This window comes from Leptonychotes weddellii, chromosome 1 (assembly GCF_054177405.1).
Source record: "Leptonychotes weddellii isolate Sample4059 chromosome 1, ASM5417740v2, whole genome shotgun sequence".
In the NCBI taxonomy this organism is placed as follows: domain Eukaryota; kingdom Metazoa; phylum Chordata; class Mammalia; order Carnivora; family Phocidae; genus Leptonychotes; species Leptonychotes weddellii.
In genome coordinates, this window is record NC_138369.1 from 87,484,624 (window position 1) to 87,496,672 (window position 12,049).

The following is a 12,049-nucleotide window of genomic DNA, read 5'->3' on the forward strand; positions in this document are numbered from 1 at the left end:
GTCATCAAATATTTATGGAGCAATTTATTGGCACTTCTTTAAATTTTTAAAGCCAAAATGCCTTCCAAGAAGTATTGTTCATTCAGTAAACACATTTATGAAATATATATTGTCTATTTGTTTCAGCCACAGTACCTTGAGTGAGGTATGGTGAGGCCAGCAGCATAGCACCAGACAGAAGCTGTGAAGAGTTTTAGAGTGTTGCTTTCGTTGTTGTTGTTACTGTAGTAGTCCCAGTTCCCTGGGGAGAAACAGCGTAAGGCCACTCGGGGAAGTACTACTGGGGAAGTACTGGGTCACAAGGAAGAGGAGGGGAGGGGAACTGTGAGCAAGCATCTTTATTGTGGTTTCCATGGGAAGTGGAGGGTGAGGCAGGGCAAACAGGTTTAGGATTAGCTAATTTGAATAATTTTAGCTAGCTTCTCAAAAATAGGGGTTGTCCCTGGATGTCTGGGGCCTAGCCCTGGGGCAATTAAGGTGAATGTACAGTGGCCAGCAGGGTGAGAGCCTTATAAGGAAGGTGATTGGGAATGTGAACTTAATTGCTGCTCCATAGGAACTGACCAAGCTCTACACCATCCTAGTTCCATTTACCACTATCCTTCACATGGACTATTACAGTATCTTCCTAACTGCCCTCCCTATTTCCCACACTTACCCAGAACCTCATCCTCCTCCCCAAGACAGCACTCAGAATAATCCTTATAATACATGAAATCATATAACTCCTCAGCTTGTAATACTTGGTGTCTTCCCATTTCTTTAAGAGTAAAATTTATCATCTACTGTGTGCTTGATTAGGTTCTGTTTCAGGATTTCTTTTCCTTTAGTGCCTGTGGTTCTTGTTCACGCCACATGGAAGAATGAAGAGGTAGACCAGAGGAAGAGTGGTGGGCAGCAAAGCAAAGTTTATTGAGTGACAGTACAAAGCTCTTGAGGAGGGAGGAGACCTGAGAGGGTTGCCCTTGGAGTTTCTAAGTCTAGGGGTTTTTATGAGATTGCTGGCAGGCTTTTTTAATCCTATTAACCCTTCATACGCCTGTCACCCAATAAGGTTTTTGTCCACGTGCTCATCTACCTATCAGGTGGTTGTTCACATGGGAAGGGCTGGAGGGCTCCATTTAGGATGGGGTCTTTTTCCTTTTAAGGGTAGTTTCCCTCTAAGGACGGGCACCCCTTGCCCCTGCTTGCCTTTCTTCCCACTATCCTCCATTAGTTCTAAACCATTTGTCACTCCCAAATACTATCAGTAACTTTCTAACCTCATCTTTTATAATTTTCCTCTTAATGCATCCATCTTTAGTAACAAGGGCCCCCATGCTTCTATCTCAGGGCCTTTGTACTTGCTGTTCCCTCTGCCTGAAATATTCATTCCCTAGATATCTTCATTGCATGCTCTGTGGTCTCTTTCCATTCTTGATTCAAACAATAACTTCTCATGAAAACTTAACCTACCAGTCTTTTACGAAATTTAAATACTATGCAACATGTTCCATCCCCTATCTTCCTTTGTTTTCCTCTATAATACGTCCCATCTAACATACAGATGAGGATGAATGAGAATATGAGAAATTTCAAGTCAGGCATGCTAATCAGGAAACTACTGCAATAGTTGAAAAATAATTGCAAAACTAAACTGTGGCAGCTACAATGGCATTACATGGAAAAGAGCAGTTGTAAGTTAAAGAGATCGAGCATCCAAGAGACAAAGAATTCTTAATTAATTGAATATAATGATAAGAGAAGAGAAAAGGAGATAATTTCCCGGTTTCTGGATTTGGTGATCTGGCAAATGACACTACCAGTTCCAGAAATTCAAACTACAAGAGAAACAACTGGAGTTGGGAAAGAGGGTGGTGGTTAATAGGTTCCATAGAGGCAATACTGAGCTTTAAGTGACATTTGAACATTTGAGGAGAGATTCCCAGTAGGATATATTGATCTAGAACTTCCTAAAATAAACCATGATGGACTGGATTTCCAGATTCAGGAAAAGAAAGGAGCTCAAGTTCTGAAAATGAGTAAGATCAACAAGAAGCCAGAAAGAGTAAGAAAAAAAGAGCAGAGAAGGGAAGGGGCAGGTAGGGGAGAGAAGGAAAAACAGAAGAGACAAGGGTGAGATTTCAGAAATATCTGAAAGGATATTTAGGATTAAAGCAGTTTAGGATTAAAGCAAAGAAATAGGAATGTAAAAGACTAGGAAGGGGCATGAAAACAAGAGAAAACAAGAAAATTTTTAAGAGAAAGTAAAAGTCAACAATCTCAAGTGTCTCATGGGAAATAGATAATTGAGATTTAACTTTCCATGGCCACTGGATTTTGTCATTAGGAGCTCACTAGGGATTTCTGATGAGTTCTACCTTTATTTTCCAGAATCATATAGAAAACAGAATCCATTATCTTTCACACCAAAACCTTTCAAATAATTGAAATCAGCTATTTGAGGCTTTTTTTCTTGAAGTTTTCTTCTCAAAACTAAATATGTTTTGATATTTAAATATCAAATTCAATTTGCTGAAAGACTGCAAAAGTTTTACTCTGGCTACTCCCATTTATATCTCATGGCACCTAGCTGAGTGTTTAAGTTCTATGAACAGTTGAATCTTCAACAATTTTGTCTGAAAGGGCCTTTATATTCTCCAAAATTGGAAGCTTGGTTTTAAAAAGGAGAATCGTTTAATCTGATAATAATTAAATCATGGAAACTTAAAGTCTTAAAAAAAGTGGAAAGGAACTGTTGGAGGTTAAAATTATGAAGTCAAGCCCACTGGAGATTTCTTTATTACCTGAATTTGCCTAAGAAAGGCCTCCAATTTAGTACGGTTAATAATAAATAATTAAAATAATGCATCAATGCATCACCTGTATCATCTCTATTTAGATAAAAAGGTCTCAATGTCTCTTTTTTAAAGATGGATTCCTTCTTCATATTCTATACAGATATGTTCTGAGACCCCTGTAGATGCCTGAAATTACAATATTACAAGCCCTATGTGTACTATGCTTTTTCCTAATAATACATACCTATGATAAAATTTAATTTTTAAATTAGGCACGGGGCACCTGGGTGGCTCAGTCATTAAGCGCCTGCCTTCGGCTCAGGTCATGATCCCAGGGTCCTGGGATCGAGCCCCGCATCAATCCTGCTTCTCCCTCTCCCACTCCCCCTGCTTGTGTTCCCTCTCTGGCTGTGTCTCTCTCTGTCAAATAAATAAATAAAATCTTTAAAAAAATAAAATAAATAAATTAGGCACAATAAGAGATTAACAACAATAGCTAATAATAAAATAGAACAATTACAACAATATACTGTAATAAAAGTTATGTGAATATGGTCTCTCTTAAAATATCTTATTGTACTGTACTCACCCTCCTTCGGATGATGATGTGAGAGAATAAAATGCCTACCTGATAAGATGAGGTGAGGTGAATGACACAGGTGCTGTGACATCACTTTAGGCTACTACTGACCTTCTAACCCTATGTCAGGGGAGGATCATTTGCTTCTGGATCACAGATCAACATGGATGACTTGAAACCACAGAACACAAAACCATGGATAAGGAGGAACTAATGTAATCAGAACTTCAAGGAAATTCGTAAGATGCTTTTAAAATCACAGAGAACAAGATGAGAAATAGTCTATTATGTACGAGAAACACAAAGATAGCTATCCATTTATTTTTCGTGTCTAAATAAAAAAAAATACTTGAAAATAATGAAGGAAAACTTGATGAAGTGAGATATTTGTATAGTACATTAGTTTATCTAAAAGTAAAGTATACATCCAAAGAGATTTCGGAATGTTAAAATATTTTACATGCATCATGATTTTATGATGTATAAATTACAAGCTACTATCAGCATTTGGCTAAATAGGCATACTCACGATTCTGAAGAACTGGATTTTTGTGCGTTTGTTGCCACAAAACTGATTTGTAAAGGAGATTACAATTTATCCCTAAACATAAAATCAAATCAAAAATTTCTCAGTGGCTACCTCTAGAGATTGCATTACTGTGCAAACTTAGCTAAACTGGAACTCCACTTCCCAGAACTCCCTTCCCTTTATTGGTAGGACAGACCATGTAAGAAATTTGCATGAGATTTGGAAGGTGGAAGTGAAGCATCTGCCATGTTTATACTTGAAAATTCAGTGTACTGTTGGGCGCCTGGGTGGCTCAGTTGGTTGGGCGACTGCCTTCGGCTCAGGTCATGATCCTGGAGTCCCTGGATTGAGTCCCGCATCGGGCTCCCTGCTTGGCAGGGAGTCTGCTTCTCCCTCTGACCCTCCCCCCTCTCATGTGCTCTCTCTCAAATAAAAAAAAAAAAAATCTTTAAAAGAAAATTCAGTGTACTGTTAAATCTATTGCAGGTCAAGTAAGTTATTAGGGACCTTCTGCTAGGATAATCAAACTTTCTGATTTAACTGAGATCGTCCCAGTTTCTATACTATAAGTCCCCTATCCTGGGAAACCCCTCAATCCTGGGAAAATCAGGACAGTTGGTTGCCCTACTCCTGGCCTGCCTTGGTGGCACTCATCTCCCCCAGCCCAGACTGAACTGAATTTGGACTGGACTTCTTTAGTTTCTCTGACTCCTGGCATACTTAGCTTCATGAAGAAAGGCATCATCTTTTCCAGCAGGTCACCCAGTCATCAAAATTAGAAGCTGGGATGTGATAAAAGAAAGATGAGTGTTCTCCTTTGACCTTATTATTCCAGGTCATCAGTGAAAGTTTCATTTTGCCTTTATTTCTCCCCACCTTCAGGTCTGTCTCTTTTTTAGTACTGCCCACCCCACTGCCTGCCTAGCTGCCTACAGACCCAGAAACATACATAGAAATAATAGCCATAGTAAACTGTTCCCCCAGACCCCACGACTGCATCATGTTAAATCCCTATAATAAACCCTTCACTCCATATCACCTCTCTGCTCCTCTGCTCAATGATTGATATACCACCAATGGTTTTGTTCAGTCATCACCTAGAGAATAAACATGAATAGCTATTTTAGCAGTAATAACAATTATTCCTTGTATCACTATAGTATTATATATCTATAAAGTGCTTATATACATATTAATTTATTAGTTACAAAATTGGAAAGCAGAACTTATATTAATATATCCATTATAAATAGGCATGTGAAATAAAACTTTGCTCTTTTTTGTTATTAATAATTTCTCCTCTCTAGAAGGTAATTAAAATGGCCATTTAGCAGAACATTTAGAATATGCAATCTCTTCTACCATTCTCAAGGGCCAATGTGTATAACATGCACACAGGTAACCAAATTATGAATAATTATCTTATGTTAGAGAACCCAACTTCTGGCTTAGCAGTTAAATCAACTTCTTTATTCCAATTTACCTGAATCCCAATCCAAGTTGAGTAGTTAGCGTGCTTTTTTTGGGCTAGTATGTTTAATTATAAGTACCTAAGAAAGAATTTAGTCTTTATTGACTCAGACCATGAGTCAATATCCTTAATTGGAGACTTTAATGCCAAAATATCCTTATTTTAGGTTTGAATATTTTTTCTTAGGCATTAACACTACACTTAATTTGGGCTTCTTTTATCCATTTTTATAACACAACTATTCAATAGCATTTTTTTCTTCCTTTTTGGCTTGTCATTTGCCCTGTGCTCTCTTCCTGCATGACTGTTGCCTAAGTCAAATTGCACCAAAACCTGCATAACCTTAAGGTCTCTCCCATGAGTTCTATAGCTTATTTATGGCATCTATCTTTTCCCATATATTTAAATGGTGATGTTTGTTCACAAGACCTACACTTAAAGCCAGAATAAAGAAGAAACGAGTGTTACTTCAATAGATACAGAAAAATAATTTGATAAAATTAAAGCTCATTACACACATACACACACACACACAGAATAGAAAGACCTATCTTAAACTGAAATTTTCTCTCAGAAATCAGAATTCGAAAAGGACGCTACCTATTACCATGTCAATTTCACAATGTCCTGGAGGTACTGACCAGGGCAATGAGGCAAGGGAGAAAAAGGAAATAAAGCTATTATTATTTACAGAAGATATAACTACCTACATAGAAAAATCAAACATATCAACCAGTAAACTATTCAAAGTAAAAATAAATTTAGCAATGGTGATGGATATAAGATCAATAAACAAAATCAGGGCACCTGGGTGGCTCAGTCGTTAAGCGTCTTCCTTCGGCTCAGGTCGTGATCCCGGGGTCCTGGGATCGAGTCCCACATCGGGCTCCCTGCTCGGCAGGAAGTCTGCTTCTCCCTCTCCCACTCCCCCTGCTTGTGTTCCTGCTCTCACTATCTCTCTCTCTGTCAAATAAATAAATAAAATCTTTAAAAAAATAAAATATAAAAAAATAAAATCAATTACATTCTATATGCTAGCAACAAGACTTCAAAATAAAACTTGAGAACAATATCATTCATAAATAGTGACAAAAACATTAAATGTTTGACAATAAATTTAGCAAAAATTATGCAATCCTCTACAAAAAAATAGAAAACATTATTCAGAGAAATTAAAGAAGGCCAAAACTAAATGGAGAAACATGCATTTTCATGGATTAGAAACTTAATACCATGAAGATGTTAATTATTCTCAAATTGGTCTATAAATTCAATGTAATCACAACTGAAATCATAGAAGGCTCTGTATGTGTGTATGTGCACACATGTGTTTGGATGTGTAAACTAACAACCAGATTCTAAACTGTATTGTAAATGAAATGGACCAATAATAGTCAAGAAAATTTTGAATAAAAAAATAAAGCTGGAGGATTAACACTCTTAGTTATCAAGAAATATTAAAAGCTACAGCAACTAAGAATGTTATTTTTAAATGCTGGACAAGAAGACCAATGGAACACCACAGAAGATATAAGAAAAGAACTACATGTGTATGGTTACTTGATTTACAAAAAAAAAAAAAAAACTGAGTGTGAAGTGCATTGGATCTTTTCGATAAATACTGTCATCAATTGGAAAAAATGAATTTTGGCATCTATTATAGATGTATGACAGTCCTAATTTAGAAATGTAAAATAATAAAATTTCTAAGAGAAATAAAGAAAAAAAAACCTTTATGACCCTGCACCAGGGCACTTCCCCTTCCCCTGAGTATAAGCAGAACTTGTGAAAATGGTAAGATTTCATTCCCATGACTAGGTTACATTATATGGGAAAGGGATTTTGCAGATGTTTAATCCTTAATCAGTTGATGCTGAGTTAAAATCAAAGGGGATATTATCATCTGTGATTCTGGCCTTTCAGGCCTACTCTGCTGAGAGAGATTGGAAGTGGGAAGGATTATCTTGATGCCCTGGAAGCAGCAAAGAGACATGCTGGCAACTGCCTATCGAGGAGGCCACGTGTCAAGAACCTGAGAATGGCTTTTAGGAGTTTAGAACAACTCCCAGGTGACAGCTAGCAAGAAGATGGTGACCTCTGTCTTATAAATGTAAAAAACTAAATTCTGCTCTACAAACAGTGAGCATAGAGAAGGAGCCCATGCCTCAAATGACATCAAGGTCCCAGCCAACACCTTGATTCCAGGCTGATGAGACCCTAAAAAGAGTAGTAGCTAATTCATGCCTAGACTCCTGACTCACAGAAACTTTGACATAATAAATATGCATTATTTAAGCTGTCAAACTTTTAGTAATGCTATGCAACAATAAAAAACTAACACAATGACAAAACTGACATTTCAATACAATATAAAAAGATTTTTTGTTTAATAAATTGTACTGGAAAATTATCATATCTGAAAAAAGATAAAAATTTGAGCCTCATCTCCTACCATGTTTAAAATATATTTAGAATACTATAATACAATTTGTAATAAAAAAATACAGAAAGACACTTTACGCACAATTTGACTGGGAAAACATTCTTAACCAAGGGAGGAAATCCAGAATCTAAGAAAGGAAAAAGAGATAAATTTATCCAAATAAATGTTTAAAACCTTTGCCATGGAAAAAGTTATAATCAAGTTAATAGGCAAGATTAGACTTGAAAAAATATTTATAAAAGAGAGTATCAAAATGTGATAATAAGTAAAATATATATTGAACTCATAAACTAACAAGAAAAGGGCAGAACCTAATAGAAAATGGGCAAAGGAAAAGAAGCAACTGGCAAAAGATCAATAAACATAACAAACATTCTAACTCACTACAAGTCAAGGAAACAAAAATAAGGAAAGAGATGTTACTTAATCTGGCAAAAAAAAAAATTTTTAAAGCATAGGACCTAATGCTTATAGGGATATAAGGAAAAACTTATTCTCACTGGTAGAAATGCTGATTTTTGTAGTCATTTTGAAAAAGCAAACTGTCAACATCTCTTAAAACTTCAGGACAGAACAAGCTCACTCCTGAGAAATTAACTTAAAAAAATAAAAGTACCCACTTGTAAGCATATAAGTAATCAAAGGCTATGGGTGGCTGATTTTTATTAATGTGCTATTTATTTTATTTTTTACAACTGACTTCTATTACTGTTACAATTTGGAAAACTGCAAGTAAGAAATATCATTAGAGAAAGAGAGAATAATAAGAAGAATGGCTGGTATTTATGTAGTACTTATTATGTGCTAGCCACTACAAACATTTTATATATATTAATTCATCTTTTTAATAATCTTATAAGGTAACTACTAATATTGCTTTGAAATATGAGTTATTCAAAAACACACAACTAAATAGTAGCAAATATGAACCCAGGCAGAAAGTCTGATTTCAAAATCTTTAATTTTAACCAGTCATAATCTATACACTATTGTACTACAAGCAAAAGATGAGAAAACAACACTTTAAGAACCCCAAAACAAAATGCTAGAAGTCTAGCATGGTAGTTGACATGTTTTTATGTAAATATCTTCTGAGACATTAAACTCCAACAGGCAGGAGGTTTGAAGACAGACATCTGTGTTACAAATATGAAAAGTCAGAGATACTTTCTAAAATGAACTTCTAGTTCCCAAAAGTACAGAACATCCATGTCAAAAAGACAAAAACAAAAATTAATAACTCTTATACAAATGTCTGGGATCATGCTAAGTTTAATCTATCCCTCCTGTTTTAGGAAACTGAGAACTAAGGAGATCAGTATTTAGTATGAGATGGGTTTCCTATAAATGTACTTGCTGTCAACTTCTCCAGCTGGAAAATTTGAAGAAATAAACACAAACTGAACACAGTAATAAAAGAGAATCTCTTACACTTTATCAGACTTGAACTATGTTGTAAATAATATTTAGGGTATCTCTTCAAAATTATATGTAATCATGAACTGTAAGAAAGAAATGGATAGTGTGAAATCTGTGTGGACTTAAATAATGACACCTCCCCAAAAAATAATTAAGCAAGTTTATCTTAAAATGAAATTTCAACACAGCATCAAATCTTTGATGATCATTTAATGCCAAGGGATGCTTGTCTTTATTAAAAATGATTACTCAGGCATGACTTTAATAATTTATCCAGGGAAAATTATAAAGCAAATTTAAATCCCAAAGCTGTTTGCATGTCCTTCCATGTCAATGTCATGGGAAGACTAAAAAGCTAAAAAATTATTTAAAATTCTATTCCAACCCACTGCTCAATTTTCCCTCTTAATAATAGTTGTTAGAAGAAATTCTCTACTACCTTTCATGCTAGATGTATTTTTAAGACAAGCAGTGAAACTTTATCTGTTATCTCCAGGGTATCCTCAGGCCCCCTCATGGAAATATAAGAGAGAAATTCCTGGAGAGATAGTTAGCATCAAATTCTATTTAAATGCACATCATTACCTTCTCAAAGTTTATTCTTCAAATTGGCTTAGGTATTGGAGTTTAATGAGTAAATTCATTCCTTTCTAAGGAAATGAAATAATAATTCCCTTGACTGAAAACAACCTCACATCTATTTTGCTACTAAGGAAACTAATATTTAGAAATTCTTAAGTTTGGTAATTTTTATATTATCAGTAAATGGACATCAAGCCACAACAGGGGAAAATATCCACTTGTCAACAATTTGATAATTCCTTCCTGGTAGAATGTCTTGTCCCTGGTTCGGGGCTACCTAATTGTAGTTATAGAAGAGTCCAGTTCAGAATTCTGCTACACAGCAGGGAAAGAACTGCTCAACATTCCAAGAAATTCAGCCCAGTCTTTTTGGCTGTGACATGTGTTTCAATTAACACCAATTACCACAGAAGCAATTGGTGAATAGGGGAGTGATTATCAGTACATGCTGACTATTATGCTGGATCACGTGGGATTTTTTTCATAGGTAAGGAAGACAGAAGAGAGTGAAGAGAATTAGAACCTTTTCAGGAAAGGAGATATCCCACAACCTGGCTGCTGCAGACAAGGAGGCCTTCCATCTGTATTTTCACAGCTCCTTCCAGGGGGCCTCCCCCCAGCTTCGAAGACTTACTGTCTCACAGCTCCATCTGCACCCAACTTCTCCCAATGGCCAAAAGCCAGCATTTCCAGTCGACTGTGTTTGTGAATTTTTACATCCCTTGAGCACCCTACTGTCCACCCTCTCCAAATTAGCGCCAAAGGCCCCGATTATTGTCCCTTCAAGGCCCTGGATATAAAGTTACATAGGTTTTCAGTGATCTGCCCCTAAAATTATTTTCCCATAGGCCCTATTATTTCAAACATGTGAAAGCAAGAGGTGATATTCTGTTACAGCAGAATTCCCTCTATTGCTAAAAGGCATCCTATGGTTAATGGAGAACTAACCACTGGAGTTTAGATATTATAAAAGACATAACAGTAATGTTTACTAGACTAAAAATTGTACTTCTTTAAAAGAACTGTGTATAAAAAGGTTCACTCAGGAGACAGTTTGCCATCAAATAATTTGCTTTATTTAGTGAGCTAAGGCTTATTTTTAACCTCAAAGAATATACTAGAAATATATGGGACCATGGACACATTGCTTTCTAAATTTTAGTCTAATGCCTGGCGTGTACTAGATCCTAGAGTGTGATCTATTGCACAAGATCACAAAGGCAGGCCTGGATCCCCAGTTGGGCTCTGGCCGCTTTAAACAACATACATTTTTGGAGGTGCGGTAAAATGGTTGTCCTTGGCCATTTCTCCCAATAATTAGTTCCTCCTCCAGATCAAGACTCCTGATCCCACAGAAAATCATGCTACTCTGATATAAGGCAGCTATTCTCAAAAGGAAGGACTCACAATAAAATGAGAAGGTGAAACTTGAAAAAAAAGCACCAGAAAGCCTAGCCCACATCAAAGGCAGAATCTTTGGAATAAAGAAGAGAATAAGGGGAGGGAATATGGTATTAAATATCCTCATGTTGTGAAAGACTGCCCTTGGACAGGTTATTAAGAACACTCAAAAATACGGGACATTGTTTAAAACAAAAATTATTGCCATCATTTAGATTGTAAACAAGGGCATCTTTTCATTTCTCCATAATCCCTTCCCACTTGCTGACTAATTCGTGCTTCTATGAGTTTGACTACTTTAGATATCTCATACACATGGAATCATGCAATATTTGTCCTTGTGTGACTGGCTTATTCTATTTAGCATTATGTCATCAAAGTTCAGCCATGTTGAGGCAAATGACAGGATTTTCTATTTTTATGGCAGAGTAATACTTCAGTGTATGTATATACCGCATTTTCTTTATCCATTCATCCATCAATGGATATTTAGTGTGTTTTCACCTCTTAGCTATTGTGAGTAATACTGCAATGCACATAGGAGTTCTTGAATCCGTATCTCTTTAAAATGTGTTGCCTGCTGACTTGCCCTACAAATTTTAGGCTTACCAGCCTTCATATCCACAATTATGTGGCCCAATTCCTTAAATCTCTCTTTTCCTCTGTCTTTATCTTTCTCTCTCTTTCTCTCCCTCTTTCTTTCTCATAATATATCTCATTGGTTGTCTAGAAAACCCTGACTAATACAGTAAAGAAATGAAAAGACAAATCAAAGACTAGGAGACAGCTTTTGCAAACACATACCTGGCAAAATACCTATACTGAATCTACATAAGCAATTTTT